At 37.4% G+C, this 19,561-nt stretch overlaps 1 protein-coding gene and 1 long non-coding RNA gene across 2 annotated transcripts in view; one reads left to right on the top strand and one right to left on the bottom strand.

Moving 5' to 3' along the window:
• The window catches only part of NINJ2 (ninjurin 2), an 84,244-nt gene that overhangs the window by 21,180 nt on the left and 43,503 nt on the right, over positions 1-19,561 (bottom strand). The gene's annotated exons all lie outside the window — the stretch shown is intronic.
• LOC109434424 (uncharacterized) overlaps positions 15,500-19,561 on the top strand; it is a 28,330-nt gene continuing 24,268 nt past the window's right edge. The window contains exons 1-2 of the long non-coding RNA XR_012493814.1: positions 15,500-15,751; positions 17,498-17,707. This is a non-coding gene — a long non-coding RNA (uncharacterized LOC109434424). The remainder of the gene's footprint in view (positions 15,752-17,497; positions 17,708-19,561) is intronic.

Raw genomic sequence — 19,561 nt, 5'->3', positions numbered from 1 at the left:
ATTCTGTATATTGCTTTGGGTAATATAGCCATTTTAACTATGTTCATTCTTCCAATCCATGAGCACGGAATGTATTTCCATTTCTTTGTGTCTTCTTCAATTTCTTTTAAAAATGTCTTACAGTTTTCAGCATACAGGTCTTTCACATCCTTGGTTAAATTTATTCCTAGATGTTTTATTCTTTTTGCTGCAATTGCCAAAGGAATTTTTTTTTCTTTTTCTGAGATTTCATTGTTAGTATATAGGAATGCAATGGACTTTTGTACGTTGATTTTGTAACCGGCAACTTCACTATATTTGTTGATTGTTTCTAATAGCTTTTTGGTGGAGTCTTTAGGGTTTTCTATATATAGCATCATGTCATCTGCAAAGAGTGACAATTTAACTTCTTCATTCCCAATTTGGATGCCTTTTATTTCTTTCTCTTGTCTGATTGCTCTGGCGAGTACTTCCAACACTGTGTTGAAAAGCAGAGGTGATAGGGGACAGCCCTGTCGTGTTCCTGAATGTAGAGCAAAGGGCTTCAGTTTTTCACTGTTAATTTTGAGATTAGCTGAGGGTTTGTCATATATGGCCTTTATTATGTTAAGGTATTTTCCTCCTATACCTATTTTATTAAGTGTTTTAATCACAAATGGATGTTGTATCTTGTCAAATACTTTTTCTGCATCAATTGATATAATCATATGATTTTTGTCCTTTATTTTGTTTATGTGATGTGTCACATTGATGGATTTGCGTATGTTGAACCATCCTTGTGCCCCTGGGATGAACCTCACTTGGTCGTGATGAATAATCTTTTTAATGCATTGTTGCATTCGATTTGCTAGAATTTTGTTTAGGATTTTTGCATCTGTATTCATCAGAGATATTGGTCTGTAGTTCCCTTTTTTTGTGTTGTCCTTACCAGGTTTTGGTATCAGGGTAATGTTGGCCTCATAAAATGAGTTAGGCAGTACTGTCTCTTCTTCCATTTTTTGGAAGAGTTTGAGCAGGATTGGTATTAGATCCTCTTTGAAGGTTTGGTAGAATTCACTAGTGACGCCATCTGGTCCCGGACTTTTGCTTTTGGGAAGGTTTTGGATGACTGATTTAATTTCGTTACTGGTGATTGGTCTGTTTAGATTTTCCAGTTCTTCATGGTTCAGCCTAGGAAGGCTATATGTTTCTAAGAACTTGTCTCTTTCTTCTAGGTTATTGAATTTGGTGGCATATAGTCCTTCATAGTATTCTTGGATGATCCTTTGTATTTCTGTGGCATCTGTGATAACTTCCCCCTTTTCATTTCTGATTTTGTTAGTGTCTTCTCTCTTTTTATCTTAGTGAGTCTAGCCAAGGCTTTGTCAATTTTGTTAATCTTTTCAAAGAACCAGCTCTTTGTCACATTAATTTTTTCTATTGTCATTTTGTTCTCTATTTCATTTAGTTCTGCTCTGATTTTTATTATTTCCTTTCTTCTGCTGACCTTGGGTTTCATTTATTCTTCTTTTTCTAGTTCTTTAAGGTGTAATGTGAGGTTATTTATTTGGGATTTTTGTTTTTTCTTGAGATAGGTCTGTAATGATATAAATTTCCCTCTTAAAACTGCTTTCGCTGCATCCCAAAAATTTTGGTAGGATGTGTTTTCATTGTCATTTGTTTCTATGTATTTTTTTATCTCTCCTCTAATTTCTTCTTTGACCCAGTCGTTCTTAAAAGTATGTTGTTTAGTCTCCATGTATTCGTGGTTTTTCCTGCTTTCTTTTTGCAGTTGATATCCAATTTCAAAGATTTGTGATCAGAGAATATGCTTGGTATGATTACAATCTTCTTAAATTTGGTGAGGTTAGTTTTTGTCCCAACATATGGTCTATCCTTGAGAATGTTCCATGTACACTAGACAAAAATGTATAGTCTGATGTTTTAGGATGAAGTGCTCTATAAATGTCAATTATGTCCATTTCATCTAATGTGTCATTTAGGGCTGCTATTTTGTTATTTATTTTCTGTTTGGATGATCTATCCATAGCTGTCAATGACATATTTAGGTCCCCTAGTATAATTGTGTTTTGGTCAATTTCTCCCTTTAGTTCTGTTCGTAGTTGCTTGGTATATTTCGGTGCTCCCTGATTGGGGGCATAAATATTGATGACTGCTATATCTTCTTGTTGTATAGTCCCCTTTACCATTATGAAATGTCCATCTTTGTCTCTTGTTACCTTTTTCACCCTGAAGTCTGTTTCATCTGGTATAAGTATAGCTACACCTGATTTTCTCTGGATACCATTTGCTTGGAGTGTCAATTTCCACCCTTTCACTTTGAGTCTATGCTTGTCCTTGTAGCTGAGATGTGTCTCTTGGAGACAGCATATGGTTGGGTTTAGTTTTTTGATCCAATCTGCTACTCTGTGCCTTTTTATTGGTGAGTTCAGTCCATTTACATTTAGGGTGATTATTGATATGTGAGGATTTCCTGTCATTCTATCTTTAGTTTTCTGGTAAGGCTGTGTCTCCATTGTTTCTTTGCCTTTTTGTTGTTGTCTATTATTTCTGTGTGGTGGTATTCTATGATGTTTCCCTCTGTTTCTTCTTTTATTACAGTACATATTTCAGTTCTGGATTTTTTTTGAGTGGTTACCCTTAAGCTTATGTAAAAGAAGTTTGATACTTAGAGTATTCCATTTTCTTCAGTGTGCCTACTTTCTCCATTCCCATATTCCGGTTCAGGCATTTATTCTCCCCCTTTTTATGTTTTGGTTGCCACAAATTGTCCCTGTTGATGGTGGTCGAATAGCCTCCTTTAGTATTTCTTGTAGTGCAGGTCGTGTATTAGAAAATTCCCTCAGCTTCTGTATGTCTGGAAAGGTCTTTATTCCTCCTTCATATCTAAAGGATATCTTTGCTGGGTATATTATTCTTGGCTCATAATTTCTCTCTTTCAATAGTTTGAATATTTGGTTCCACTCCCTCCTGGCTTGTAGAGTTTCTGCTGAGAAATCTGATGATAATCTAATAGGCTTTCCTTTGTAGGTTACCAGCTTCTTTTCCCTGGCTGCCTTGAGGATTCTTTCTTTGTCGTTGATTTTTGACAGCTTCAATACAATGTGCCTTGGAGAAGGCCTGTTGGGGTTGAGGTAATTAGGTGTTCTATATGCTTCTTGGATTCGAGGATCCAGTTCTTTCCACAAGTTTGGGAAGTTCTCATCGACTATTTCTTTGAATATACTCTCTGTTCCCTTCTCCCTTTCTTCTCCTTCTGGTATGACCATTATTCTTATATTGCTGTTTCTGATGGAGTCAGAAAGTTCTTGTAGAGTTCTTTCATTTCTTTTAAGTCTCAAGTCTCTTTCTTCTTCCATCTGTGTCATTTCCAGGTTTTTATATTCAATGTCACTGATTCTTTCCTCCATCTGGTCAACTCTACTACCTAAGCTGGCTATTTCATTCTTAATTTCTTCTATTGAGTTCTTAATCTCCAGAAATTCTATTTGGTTCTTTTTAAAAATTTCAATCTCTTTGGTAAAATGTTCACATTGTTCTTTGATTGTGTTTCTGAGTTCATTAAACTGCCTTTCTGTGTTTTCTTGCATCTTGTTGAGTTTTTTTTAGAACTGCAATCTTGAATTCTCTGTCATTTAAGTCACATATTTCCATATCTTTAAATTCATTTTTCTGGAGACTTTTCACTTTCTTTCTGAGCTGTCTTGTTGCCTTGGTTATTCATGGTAATTAGTGATTTATTATTTCTCTTCCTAGACATCTACAGGCGGGGTTCTGCAACAGGTTGATAGGAAGAGGTCTTTCTTTTGTTTTCCAGTACTTGTGGGTAAAATGTTTTATTTTCTCTCCAACTGCAGCCTTTTTTTCTCTCTCACACTGTAGTGTTATGTTTTCTCTGCATTATTACAGCTTCTCACACAATGGAGGGATTCCCTGGAAGGCGGGTTTCTCCTCTGTTAACAGTTTGCCTGGGTCATAGGGTGCCGCATCCACGTGGGGATGTGGAGAGCTTTTGAAGTTCCAAAGCTCTTCCTGCACCAGATTCAGAGCCCGTATATTTTAGCAGTTCTGTTTACTCCTGCAGGGATCTGCTCTGATAGGTGGGGACTGGGGCAGGGTGAGTTGTGAGAGGTGGCCCAGAGCAATGGTGGTGCCCACCACCACAGCCAGTCCTGCTTCCACAGCTCCCTCCCCTTTACCGGAACTAGCTGGGGTGCGAATCTGTGTCTGCGGACCACAGTTCTCAGAACTTCAAATAGTCTGTTCTTTTGATCTGACACTGCTACTGTTCCACTTGTAGCATTGGGCAGGTGTGGGTTGGGTGAGCTCTGGGAGGGTAGGGAGGGGGCGGCTGTCTCAGTGCCTAAGGCTTCCATTCTCTGCTCAGCAGTGAGTGCTTAAACCACCATTTTCAGCCTTCTTCCCTCAGTCTTTTCTCCGAGGTCTCTGCCGTGAGCATGAGCATTGGGTTCAGCCATGTTATATGCTGTCGCCTCAGCCCTGTGGGCCATAAGTGGAGCCCTAGCAGTCTGAGTTCTTCCCTCTCCCACAGCTGTGGTAGTTCCAGGATGCAGCGAGCTCAGAGTACTGAGCTAGGTCTGCGTCCTGTGCCCACGGGGCTCCATCTCCGCACTTCTCCCTCTCTCCTTCCCCGGTCATGCAATTTGCCCACCTTTAGGTGAATTCAGTAGTGAAACTCTTCGTCTTGCCTGTCTGCTGTACAGGAGTCCTTTGTGGAGTTACCTTTATTTAACTTTTTAAACATTTATTTTAAGTGCGTTTTTCCAGGACCCATCAGCTCCAAATCAAGTAGTTGTTTCAATCTGGTTGTGGAAGGCGCAGCTCACACTGGTCCATGCGGGGATTGAACAGGCAACTCTGGTGTTACGAGCATCGCACTCTAACCAACTGAGCTAACTGGCCGCCCCTCTATAATTCTAAGTCTTTAGAATTCACTGTGTATTTTACACTTATAGCACATCTCAACTTATATACTAACATATAACCTTTTCAAAGCTAACCATTTCACATAATAGAGTTAATCTTAAAGAAAAAATATTTTACCGCTTCCATATTTAAATTTAAATTAATAAAATTGAAACAGTCCCAATGTCCATCAACTGGTCAATGGATAAATGAAATGTGTTATGTCCATACAATGGAATACTATTCACAATGAAAGGAATGAAGTACTGACACATGCTACAATACGGATGAACCTCAAAAACACCGTGTTAAGTGAAAGAAGCCAGATGGAAAAGACTACAAATTGTATGATTCTATTTACACGAAATATCCAGAATAGGCAAATCTACTGAGACAGAAAGCAGATTAGTGGTTGCCAGGGGTAGGGGCAAGAATGGAGACTGATTGCAAGTGAGCATGAGGAATATTTTGAGAGTGATGAAAATGTTAAATAAAATTTAAAAATTTAGTTCCTCAGTCATATTAGCCCCATTTTGAACTTCTCAATGCTAGTTACATGTGGCTAGTGGTTACTGTATTGGATAGGGCATTTCTAAATATTCATAAGCCTAAATGAGTATACATTGAGGTCTGTACCTTATGAAATTCTTATCTTTTACTTACCACAGTGTAATAAAATTGCAAATTAAACACCTGAGACTATTGTAAAATAGTATTAAATGTTGGCTATAATTGAAAAAAAATTAAATTAAAAATTTTAAAGTAGAAATAAAGCTTGAATGACCACAATGCAATAAAACTGAATATTAAAGTAAGTTTCTAGAAACTTGAAATTTAAAAACTATGTTTTTAATATACTTTTATATTCCAAAGAATAAGTTAAAAAATCAGTTACACCATAATCAAGACTACATAGTACTGGCATGAGGATAGACATATAGATCAATGGAAAATAATTGAGAGTTAAAAAATAAATGCTCATATTTATGATCAATTGACTTTTAACAAGGGTGCCAAGACAATTCAATAAGGAAAGAATAATTTTTTCAACAAATGACACAGAGATGACTGGATATTTATATGAAAACATGAAGTTGTACCCTGATCTCACACTATACATAAAAATTAACTCAAAATGGATCATAGACCTAAATTAAAGAATTAAAAGTATAAAAAACTTAGAAGAAAAACTTAGGAGTAAATTTTTGTGACCTTGGGTCAAGCAATGATTTTTTAGTTATGACACCAAAAACATAAGTGCTAAAAGAAAAAATAAGTTGAGTTTCATTAAAATTAAAAACTTTCGTATTTCAAATGACACCATTAAGAAAGTGAAAATAAAACTCAGAGAATGGGAGAAAATATTTGCAAATCATGTATCTGATAAGAGGTTAATATCCAGAATATATAAATAACTCTCACAGATCAATTAAAAAAAAGACAAGTAACTCAATTAAAAATGGGCATTGTCTAAAAAAGCTCCATGAACATCCAATAAGCACATGAGAAGATATTCAACATAATTAGTCACCATAATTTGTCATTGTAAATCAATGAGATACAACTCCACACCTACTAGACTGGCTACAATAAAAATGATTAAAACACCAAATGTTGGTGAGGATGTGAAGAAACTGAAACTGTCATTGCTGGTGGGAATGTAAAATGCTACAGGCACTTTGGAAAACAGCTTGACAATTCTTCAAAAGGTTAAATATAGAGTACCACATGACCCAGCTCTTCCACTCCCAGGTGTCTACCCAAGAGAAATGAAAATGTATGTCCACTCAAAAACTTGTATATGTATATTAAATGTATATTAAAACCCATTTAATTGTATACTTTAAACAGGTGAAATTGATGGTATATAAATTATATTCCATATTTTAAAAGCTGTTTTAAATATATCAATTACAAACTCTTTAGTTAATTATGAGAATCAGAACATATTATAGAATATGGTCCAAGTTGTTAAAGGTAAATACTACCATTATAAAAAATGATAAAAATAAACAAACTGAAATTTATCTCAGAAAACTTATGAAAAGAACAATAAAACAAACCTAAGACAAATAGAAATAAGGAAAAAAAATTTAAGATGATTCTAGAAATTTGTTAGTTACAAAGCAGAATATCAGTAGATTTAGTAAATAAACCCCTGGGATTGATTTTTTTTTCTGAAAGAAAAGTACAATAAATCATTCTCTGTAAATGTAATCAAGAAAAAAACAAAAAGAAAACATGAATAGACAAAAGTAGAACTGATAAAGATGTAATATAGTAGAAGAGATTTTTTAAGTAGAAATAAATTAGAAATCTGAATATCTTAAATATGTCAACTCTTCTCAAATTAATGCATTAGGTTTATTGCCAAACCAACTTGATGCAATAATTTTATTGTTTAGTTGTCAGAATTGTTAAGAACGTTTAGAAAAAATAATCAAGAGGGAAGACTTGCCCTACAAGATAACATCTATTAAAAAAAATCAATTGACTGAAACAGATCTTATTATAAATAAGAACCTAATGAATGCTAAGAAAGTATCAAAAACTTATCAGGGAAAGGGATACATTATTCATTAAATTTCAAACAGCCTAAATAGTTAAAGGTAAAAAATAAACAATAAAACCAGAAGACAAGATAATGACCTTATAATGGGGAAGTATTTTCCAAACATTAAAAAGTGGCAGAAAGCAAGGCTGCATAAAAGAATGCAGAGCTTGCCCCCTCTCAAGAAAATTGGGTGTATGCCTATATTTAAAGCAATTTTCCTGAGAGACAACTGGAAGCCAATTGTACAGTTTCTGGTACAACAAATGAGAGAGAGAAGTGGGGAGAGAGAGAGAGAGAGAGAGAGAGAGAGAGAGAAGAGAAGGAGGGGGAGCTGTGAGAGTTCTCTGGGAGCTGGGGGAACTATACAGGACTGGAGGAACAGGTAAGCACAATAGAGTAATTTTCTTCTGCACTTGGATAGCAGATGGGTGCTTTATTGAGGTTCTCTGGCCAACCTTCAGGGCTTCTGTAGTGTGTCCCCAGCTACCCCTCCCAAAGCTAGATCCAGCAGGAATAGGAGGGCACCATAGTGTGCATAAATGGGGACTGGGGATTGATCTGGCAGGTGCAGCAGGACTCTGCTAAGTGCACCCACTGGGCTGCATGTGCACATGTGTTTCCCCCACCTGGAGAGAGTGTGGAGCCAGCAAAATGCTGTGATACCTGCATGCAGGGCTGCTCTGTCCAGAGAAAGTTTGGAGATAATGGAGTTCTCCTGTGCGTACATGTGGTGCTGCCCCACTTGTAGAGATGTGGAACTAGCAAAGTGTTGTGGTGCCCACATGCAGGGCTGCCCCACCAGGAGATGGTGCAGAACTAGCAAGGTGTGGCAGTGCATGCATGCAAGGTTGTCCACCTGGAGAAAGTGCTCACCTAGTGGGGCACTCAGAGCAGCCCTACCCAGATGCAGTTTGGGCAGCAGACAATTAAAGCAACAGGGCGGCTGCATGCACATCTGGCAGCCCAGCCCACACAGACAGCTTGCCCTGGAGCAGGAGGGCAAGGAAGCATGCACATACCAGACTGCCCCACCCAGAACCTACTCCGTCTGGTCAAGCAGCACACCAGGTACCCCACGTGCTCTCCCCAACTACAACTGGACAGCCAAAACCATCCAGCACACAGTCTATACAGAGGCCACTTTTTCAAGATTGGGAGAGATAGGTATTTCATGTAAGTCATAGGGACAAACACAGAAAGTCAAACAAAATGGGGAAACATATGCCCCAAATGGAGAAACAAGAAAAAACCCTGGAAAAAAACTCTAATGAAACAGAGATAAGTAAACTGACTGATAAAGAATTAAAAGAATCAGTCATATGAATGTTCAACACACTTGAGAGTAGAATAGAGGAACTCAGAGAGCACTTCAACAAAGAGTTAGAAAATGTAATAAAGAACCAATTGGAGATGAAGAATATAATAACTGTGATGAAGAATATGTTAGAAGTAATCAACATCAGATTAGTTAATACAGAAGAGCGAGTTAGCAACTTTGAAGACAGAGTAGTGGAAATCATCCAATCAGAACAGCACAATGGAAAACAAAATTTTTAAATGAGGATAATATAAGGGACTTCTGGGACAACATCAAGTGCTAAACATCAGCATTATAAGGATTCTAGATGGAGAAGAGAGAGAAAGGGACAGAAAGTATATTTGAAGGAATAATGGCTGAAAACTTTCCTAATCTGGGGAAAGAAACAGATATTGAAGTCCAGGAAGCACAGAGAGTTCCAAACAAGATGAATCCAAAAAGGCCCACACCAAAACATATTGTAATTAAAATGGCAAAATTAAGGATAAAGAGGCAAGCTTGAAGGCAGCAAGAGGAAAATAACAAGTCACATACAAAGGAAATCCCATAAGGCTATTAGTTGATCTCTCAGCAGCAACTCACTTTATAGGCCAGAAGGGAATGTCAGAAAATCTTAAAATGTTGCAAGAAAGGAATCTAAAACTTAGAATACTATACCTGGCAGGGTTATCATTCAGAAATGAAAGAAAGATAAAGAGTTCCCCAGACAAGCAAAAACTAGAGGAGTTCACCACCACTAAACTGGCTTTACAAGAAATGTTAAACTTTTTTTTTTTTTTAATGCAGAAAAGAAAAGGCCATAACCAAAAATAAGAAAATACTGGGAAGAAAAAATCTCACTGATAAAGGCATATATTAATAAACACAGTGAATCAACCACTTAAAAAGCTAATATGAAGGTTAAAAGTAGCAGTTAATGTAACTACAGTAGATACGGGACACACAAAACAAAAAGATACACATGACGTCAAAAACATAAAGCATGGAAGGGGAAGTGAAAATGGAGTGCTTTTAGAATGCATTTCAACTTAAATGCCCAATCAGCTTAAAAGACTGCTATAGATACAGATGAATATATATATATATATATATATATATATATATATATATATATCATGATAACCAAAAACCTACCAAAAACACACAAAAAATAAACAGAAGGCACCTCAATCAAAACATCAAAGAAAACCAGCAAATCAAAAGGAAGGAGTTCAAGAGAAGAAGAAAGGAACAAAGATCAACAAAACAACCAAAAACAATTAACAAAATGGCAATAAGCACATACCTATAAATAATTATTTTAAATGTAAATGGACTAAATGCTCCAATCAAAAGACATAGGATAGCGGAGAAATCCAAAACTTCAATTAAAAAAACTTTATGCACTCCTATGTTTATTGCAGCACTATACACAATAGCCAAGACATGGAAACAACCGAAATGCCCTTCGGTAGGTGACTGGATTAAGAAACTGTGGTACATTTATACAATGGAGTATTACGCAGCCATAAAGAATAAAGAAATCTTACCATTTGCAACAACATGGATGGACCTAGAGAACATTATGTTAAGTGAAATAAGTCAGACAGAGAAAGACAAATACCATATGATCTCACTTATATGCGGAATCTAAAGAAAAGAATAAGTGAATGAACTAATCAGAGACAGTTTTGGAAACATGGAGGAAAAACTGAGGGTTGCTAGAGGGGCGGGGGGGTGGGGATAAGGGGAAGATGAGAGGTTTAGAAAATAGTCGGTAACCACAAGATGGTCATGGGGGTTTGAAAATTAATTTGGGGAACGTACAGAGGGATAGTGGATGGGGGTGGGGGGTTCACACAGTGTGAGGGATATAAATGATAAACGTCTAAGTTTTGCTTTGTCTTGTGCACCTGAAACTAATGAAAAAAAAAAGACATAGGATAGGAGAATGGATAAAAAAAGCAAAGCCCATATATATGCTGTCTACAAGCAACTCACTTTAGATCAAAAGACACACACACAAACTGAAAGTAAAAGGATAGATAAAGATATTTCATACAAATAGAAACAAAAAGAAAGCTGGGTAGCAATATTCATATAAGACAAAATAGACTTTAAAACAAAGAATGTAAAAAGAAACAAGGAAAGACAGTACATAATGATAAAAAGGTCAATCCAAGAAGAGGATATAACAATTGTAAATATGTATGCACCCAACATAGGAGTGCCCAAGTATACGAAGCAAATATTAATGGACATAAAAGCAGAAATTAACAATAATACAAAAATAGTTGGAGACTGTAATACCCTACTTACCTCAAGGGATAGATCATCCAGATAGAAAATTAATAAAGAAATAATGGCCTTAAATGCCGTATTAGACAAGAACAAATAGACATGTATAGAACTTTTCATCCCCAAACTGCAGATTACAAATTTTTCTCAAGTGCATGCAAGACATTTTCCAAGATAGACCACATATTAGGCCACAAAATAAGCCTCAATAATTCAAGAAGATTGAAATTATATCAAGCATATTTTCTGACCACAGTGGCAGGAAACTAGATATCAACTACATGAAGAAAACTGGAAAAAACACAAATATATGGAGATTAAACAACATGCTACTAACTAATCAATGCATCAAAGAGGAAATTAAGGAAGAAATAAAAAACTATCTTGAGAAAAATGAAAATGAAAGCACAACTTTACAAAACTTATGAGATGTCTCAAAAGCAGTGCTAAGAAGAAAGTTCATGGCAATACAGGCCTACCTCAAGAAACAAGCAAAATCCCATATAAATAATCTAACTTTACACCTAAAGGAACTAGAAAAAAGAAGAACAAAATCCAAAGTAAGTAGAAGGAAGGAAATAATAAAGATCAGAGCAGAAATAAATGAAATAGAAACAAACAAACAAACAAAACAACAGAAAAGATCAGTGAAACTAACAGCTCATTCTTTGAGAGGATAAATAAAATTTAAAAACCTCTAGCAAGTTCATCAAGCAAAAAAGGGAGAGAGCTCAAATAAATAAAACCATAAATGAGTAAGGAGAGATTACAAGCGACGTTACAGAAATACAAAAGATCATTAAAGAATACTAAGAACAGTTATTTGCCAACAAATTGGACAATCTAGAAGAAATGGATAAATTTTAGAAACATACAACTTTCCAAGACAAAACCAGGAAGCAACAGAATCTGAACACATTGATTATGAGCAATGAAACTGAAGCAGTTATCAAAAAACTCCCAACAAACAAAGCACAGGGCCAGATGGCTTCACAGGTGAATTCTACCAAACATTTAAAGAATTAATAGCTATCTTTCTCAAACTATTCCAAAACAAATTGAAGAGGAAAGAACACATCCAAATTCATTCTATGAGGTCAGCATTACTCTGATACCCAAACCAGACAAAGACATTATAAAAAAAGAAAATTACAGGCCAATGTCCCTGATGAACGTAGATGCAAAAAATCCTCAACAAAATACTAGCAAACTGAATTGAAAAATACATTAAAAAGATTATGCGCTGTGATCAAGTGGAATTTATACCCGGGATGCAAGTGTGGTTCAATAGCACCAAAAGAAAAAAAGAAAAAAAACGTGATCCATCACATCAACAAAACCAAGGATGAAAATTATACAATCATCTCAATAGATGCAGAAAAAGCAATATCCACTGATGATGAAAACTCTCAACAAGTAGGTATTGAAGAAATTTACTTCAACATGATAAAGGCTATATAGGACAAGCCCACAGATAAAATCATACTCACTGGTTAAAAGCTGAAAGCTTTTTCTCTAAGGTTAAGGAACAAGACAAAGACGTCCACTCTCACCATTATTATTCAATATACTGGGGGTGCCAAAAACATGTATATGAGTACACAAGACATAACTATTAAAAAAAATTTTAATAGTTTTTTTTTTTTCTTTCTTAAAGTGTGTATACATCTTTTTTTTTTTTTTTTGGCATGCTCTGTAGTATTTGAAGTTCTAGCCACAGACATCAGACAATAAAAGAAATAAAAGGCATCCAAATAGAAAAGGAAGAAGTAAAACTCTCACTATAGATGACATGATACATTTCTGAATTTGTATTTCCTTAATGGCTAATGATGTTGAACAATTTTTCATGTGCTTATTGGCCATATGTCTTCTTTGGAAAAATGTCTATGTAGATTCTTTGCCCATTTGAAAATTGGGTTATTTGTCTTTTTATTATAGATTGTAAAAGTTATTTATATATTCTGGATACAAGTCCTTTATCAGATACGTGATTTGTAAATATTTTCTCCCATTGTGCAAGTTCTCTTTTCACTTTCTTTTTTTTATATTTAAAAAATAAGTATTTATTGAAATGATAATATGCCTTTCCTTCTTTATAAATCTGCTGAATTGTATAAAGATTCCCTAAGATGGAACCACCCTTGGCATAAATCCCACATAAGCATGGTACGTTTTCTTTTAATACGCCTTTATATTCAGCTTACTAATGTTTTATTGAGGATCTTTGGATCTATATTTAAAGTAGTTACAGTTATATTTTTGTACTATACTCATCCAGGTCTTTTTTCCTTTTTTTTTAAATTAGTTTCAGGTGTACAAAGCAACATAATAGTTAGACATTTAAACTCCTCATAAAGTGATAACCCACCCCCCAAGTTACTACCCCTCTGACATCTATACAGCTGTTACAATACCATTGAATATCTTCTCTATGTTGTACTCCACATCACGTGACTATATATACCTATATATGTAGTTATAGTTGACATTCAATATTATTCTACTTCAGCTCTTCAGGTGTATAATGCATGGTCAGGCATCTACAGTCTATGATGTGATCCCCCTGATAAGTCCAGTGCCCATCTGGCACCTTACAGGATCTTTACAACACTGTTGATTCTATTCTCCCTACTGTATTAACTACCAGTTTGTATTTCTTAATGCCTTCAGCTTTTTCACCCTGACCCCAACCCCATTCCCATCTATCATCTTGATAGATCTAGTACCTACCTGGCACATACCTAGTTATTACAATAGTATTCACTATAGTCCTTATGCATGCCCTACATCTCCATGACTACTGTATAGCAACCAACTTGTACTTCTTAATCCCTTCCCCTTTCACCCATCTTTAATCCCCCTCCCATCTTAAAGAAGTTCCTTTAAGAGTCCTTGTAATACTGGTTTTGTGGTGATGAACTCCTTCTGCTTTTTCTTGTCTGGGAAGCTCCTTATCTGTCTTTCAATTCTAAATGACAGCCTTGTTGGGTAGAGCAATCTTGGTTGTATGCCATTGCTTTTCATCACTTGGAATATTTCCTGCCACTCCCTTCTTGCCTGCAAAGTTTCTGTTGAGAAATCAGCTACCTGTCTATGGGGGCTTCCTTGTAGGAAACTAACTGCCATTCTTGCTGCTTTCAAGATTTTCTCTTTGTATTTAACCTCTGGCATTTTAATTATGATGTGTCTTGGTGTGGGCCTCTTTGGGCTTATCTTGTTTGGGACTCTCTGTTCGGAATTTTTCTGTCATTATTTCTTCAAATAGGTTTTCAATTCCTTGCTCTCTCTCTTCTCCTTCTGGTACCCCTATAATGCAAAAGTTGGTGCTCTTGATATTGTCCTCGAGGCCCCTTAAACTCTCCTCAATTTTTTGGATTCTTTTTTCTTTTTGATATTCTGGTTGGGTATTTTCTGCTACCTTGTCTTCTACATCACTGGTTGGATTCTCTGCTGTTGATGCCCTGTAACATATTACTCGTTTCCATTATTGTATCCTTTATTTTTAGTTCTTTTTTATGGTTTCCATCTCCATTTTTATGAGATCATTGAGCATTCTTATAACCAGTGTTTGGAACTCTGCATCTGATAGATCGCTTATCTCCGTTTCGCTTAGTTCTTTTTCTGGATCTTTGTTCTGTTCTTTAATTTGGAATGTTTCTTTGTCTCCCCATTTTGGCTGCCTCCCTGTGTTTGTTTCTTTGTATTACTTAGGGCTGCTATGTCTTCTGGTTTTAGTAGAGTGGCCTTATGTAGTAGATGTGCTGTGGGGTTCAGTGGTGCAGTCTTTCTGGTCACCTGAGCCATGCGCTCCAGGTGCATCCCTTGTGTGGGTTGTGTGTGCCCTCCTCTTGTAGTTGAGCCTTGGTTGATAACTGCACATCAATGTGAGGGACTGACCCTGGGCTCACTGGTTGTGAGGACTGGCCTTGACTATAGGGGAAGAGTTGTTGTGCAGGGGCTGATCCTACAGAGCAGGATCTGCCTCAGCTGGACTCTGGCATCTGACCAATCTGCCCCTTGGTGTGTTGTACTTGAAGATGGCTAGGTGATGCTCTAGCTCATTTTGAAGCTGGCCACTGGGGGCACCAGCCCCAGGACCACCTTTGAGGGGATCCACTGTAAGTCTATTTCAGCCACAGCTCGTGCCCCACCTGGAGTCACTTAGAGGGAGCCAGAAAGAAATCCGCATAAGTCTGCCACTTGTGCTGTGCTTGGAAGTGCCTTGAGAGGCCAAGCCGTGAACCAAGCCCGACTGCCACTAGAGCCAGCTTAGGGCTGTTCAGCCAGAGGTACAGAATACACTCAAGCCAGATGCTGTTTGTCTGGGTTCTGTGAACCTTTGAGAGGCCCTAGGAAAGTGCAGCTTGAGCCAAGGCAAGTGGTCTGCATGAAATAGCCACTGAAAGCAGCCTGAGTGTGCCCGAAAGTTGGGTGGTGCCAGGTCTCAAATTGCCAGGGCAGGGCGAACAAAAGGCAGAAACTCAGAAAAGGTAGCCACCTGTGTTCACACGCCAGGAAGGGGGAGGGCTCAACAAAGAAACAATTGCCTCCGCCAGGTCCCCCATCCAGGAGAAAGCTGCCTTTCCAGCCCCCCCATCCTAGGCCAGACAACTCAACTCCCCACCCCTTGTCCCTGCTGCCTTTCCAGCTGCTGCCCCAATGTTGGAGCTCAGAGCGAGGGATTCTGTTGGTGGGTAAGTCTGCGCACAGTCCCTTTAAGAGGAGCGCCTGTGAGTGCAGCTGCACTGTCACCCTCAGACACAATCTCAGCTGGTTTTTACAACCAAAAATTATGGGGACTTCTCTCCCCAGCACTGGAACCCTGGGCTGGGATGGGGCTGGTATCTCTCACTCCTTTAGGGGATGGGGGGACGCCCACAACCAAAATACCTCTCCCGTTCTTTAATGGTTACACACGGGTGTGGGACCAGCCCAGGGTTCTGCGTCTCTGCCCTTCCTACCAGTCTGGAGGTGGCTTCTTCTGCACATCCTTAGTTGAAAGGCTTCAGTTCAGCTTGATTTTAGGCAATTCTCAATAATGGTTGTTTTGTTGATTAGTTGTAATTTTGAAGTGGTTGTGAGAGAAGGTAAACATAGCATTTACCTATTGTACCATCTTGGTTAGTGTCCCTTTTCTCCTTTTTGATGATGTCATTCCAAGCAAAAGTTTTTAATTTTCATGAGTTCAATTAATTTTTTCCTTTGTTACTTGTGCTTTTGGTATTATATTTATAAAGGCTTTGCCTCATGAAGATTTACTCTTATTCTTTCTTCTAAGAGTTAAAATTTTAGCTGTTACATTTAGGACTATTATTCATTTTGAGTGAATTTTTGTGTATAGTGTGAGGTAGAGATTCAGTTTCATTCTTTTGTGTGTGATATCCAGTCACTCCAGTGCCACTTGCTGAAAAGACTATTCATTCCCATTGAATTGTCTTGGCACCCTTGTTGAAGAGCAATTGATCATAAACTGGATTTACTTCTGGACTCTCAAGTCTATTTCATTGATCTACATATCTATCTTCAGGCCAGTATCACACTTGATTACTGTAGCTTTATAGTAAGTTTTGAAATTGGGAGATGTGAGTCCTCCAAACTTGTTATTTTTCAAGATCATTCTGGCTCTTCTGGGTCTCTTAAAATTCCGTATGAATTTTAGGATCAATTCTGCAAAGAAGTCAGCTGGGATTTTGATAGGGATTTCTTTAAATTGGTAGACCAATTTGGGGGGTATTGCCATCTTAACAACAGTAAAGGTATATTTAAAAATATAAACTGGAAAGAGAACTGACTTTGGGTGGTGAACACACAATGTGAGATATAATGTATTCCAGAATTGTACACCTGAAAACTATGTAACTATACTAACAATTTTCACCCCAATAAACTTAATTAAACAAAATAAATTAATTAAAAAAATAAAATAAAAATATAAACTGCAAGGACAAAGAGAATGGGAGAAGAAACAAGTAGAGCAAAGAGGGACAATGACTTGGCCAAGCAGTAGAGGCTGTGGCCTGATGCCTGCAGAAAAAAAACCAATAATGGGACATAAACAGTTCAAGGAGATTTGGAAACAGGGTACCAAGGAATGTGGAAGTTAGGTGCAGACTGAGATGGGGATGGGCCTAAAGGCTATTTATAGAGCAGTTCAACCCTCCAGATTTCCTCCACTACCCCTTCAAAGGTTGGTGACAGCTCCTCCTCAACGCAAGAGACTAAAGGTTTGCTCTTTTCTAGAGCAGTGCTCTTGCAGTGTTGTTCATGAACTGGTTTAGGTCCACAAACTTTGTTACTAGCCCCAATAAGACAACTATAGAAAAGAATAAGTGTTGAGAATTTTTTTTAATTGCTTATATATTTATTTATTTATTTATATTTAAAGCTCCTTGATATTTTCTTTTCTTTTCTATTTTTTCTTTTTTTAAATTTTCCCTAAGGAGGGCGCAGCCCACAGTGGCCCACGCAAGGATTGAACCAGCAACCCTGGTGCTGTCAGCACCACTCTCCAACCAACTAAGCCAACCGGCCACCCCAAGAATTTTTATGGAAATTTGAAACTGCCTTAACATTCAAATATGTGCTCAATGGATTTTTCTTGCTGAACAGAATATCGACCAGTTTGGATGTCTGAACTCCAAACACCCATTGTGAGTCACATGGGGTGGGAAATGTGTACTAGTCATGTGCAGTAGAACTACATGTGGGTCCCTGATAGAACGGAAAAGTAAAATCTTGTCCTTCACCACATATAGTTTTAGAAGAATGCTTTAGAGCAGGGGTGTCCAAACTTTTTTCAACGTTTCTTACCAAGGGCCATATGCAGTAAAATACACAAACAGCCGGGCCACTCACTCGAGGTGAAGTACGCATTGCCTCATCTGGTTTATTTAAGTAAACTGAATGTATTTTTGGAATTTGCTGCGGGCCAATTAACAATGGATTGCAGACCACAGTTGGTCCGCGGGCCGCAGTTTTGACACCCCTGCTTTAGAGACTTCCACGCTTTGTTTTGTGTACAGACATACATACTGCAGGATACTGCAGGTTTGGTTCCAGACCACCACAATTGAAGTGAATATAGCAATAAAATTAGTTAACACAAGTTTTGTGGTTTCCCAATTCATATTAAAGTTATGTTTACACTATACTGTAGTCTGTTAAGTATGCAATAGCATTATGTCTAAAAATGTACATAATTTAAAAATACTTTATTGTTAAAAAATGCTAACCATCATCTGAGCCTTTAGCAAATTGTAATCTTTTTGCTGGTGGAGAGTCTTGCCTCAATGTTGATGGCTGCTGACTGATCAGGTGTTAGTTGCTGAAGGTTGGGGTGGCTGTGGCAATTTCTTAAAATAAGACAACAATGAAGTTTGCTGCACCGATTGACTCTTCCTTTCATGAATGATTTCTCTGTAGCATGCAATGCTATTTGATAGCATTTTACCCACAGTAGAATTTCTTTCAAAATTGGATTCAATCTCTCAAACCCTGTAGCTACTTTATTTACTAAATTTATGTAATATTTTAAATCCTTTATTGTCATTCAACAATCTTCACAGCATATTCACCAGAAGTAGATTCCATCTAAAGAAACCACTTTCGTTGCTCATCCATAAGAAATAACTCCTCATCCATCAAAGTTTTATCATGAGATTGCAGCATTTCAGTCACGTCTTCATGCTCCACTTCTAATTCTAGCTCTCTTGCTATTTCCACCACATCTGCAGTTACTTCCTTCACTGAAGTCTTGAACTCCTCAAAGTCCTCCATGAGGGTTGTAATCAGCTTCTTCCAAGCTCCTGTTACAATTGATATTTTGACCTCTCTTCATGAATCACAAATGTTCTTAATGGTATCAAGAATGGTGGATCTTTTCCAGAAGGTTTTCAATTTACTTTGCCCAGATCTATCAGAGGAATCACTATGTGTGGGACCTTTAGTTTTATGAAATGTATTTCTTAAATTATAAGATGTGAAAGTCAAAATTACTCCTTGATCCATGGGCTGCAGAATGGATGTTGTATTAGCAGGCTAAACTCATTGAAACACACTAATCTCATTGTATATCTCCATCAGAACTCCTGGGTGACCAGGTGCATTGTCAATGAGCAGTAATATTTTGAAAGGAATCTTCCTCCCCCCACCCCCCGCCCCGAGCAGTGGGTCTCAACAGTGGGCTTAAAATATTCAGTAAACTATGTGACAAACAGATATGCTATCATTCTGACCTTGTTGTTCCATTTATAGAGCACAGGCAGAGTAAATTTAGCATAATTCTTAAGGGCCCTTGGAATGGTGAAAGAGTATCACCTTCAACTTAAAGTCACCAGCATTAGCCCCTAACAAGAGAGTCAGCCTTGCTTTGAAGCTTTGAAGCCAGGCATTGACTTCTCTCTAGCCACAAAAGTCCGAGATACATCTTCTTCCAATATAAGGCTGTTTCATCTACAATGAAAATCTGTTGTGTAGTGTAGCCACCTTCATCATTATCTTCGCTG

Source organism: Rhinolophus sinicus, linkage group LG02 (genome assembly GCF_036562045.2).
Source record: "Rhinolophus sinicus isolate RSC01 linkage group LG02, ASM3656204v1, whole genome shotgun sequence".
In the NCBI taxonomy this organism is placed as follows: domain Eukaryota; kingdom Metazoa; phylum Chordata; class Mammalia; order Chiroptera; family Rhinolophidae; genus Rhinolophus; species Rhinolophus sinicus.
Note: the sequence above shows the minus strand (reverse complement) of the source record. Positions and strands in the feature narration are given on the sequence as shown.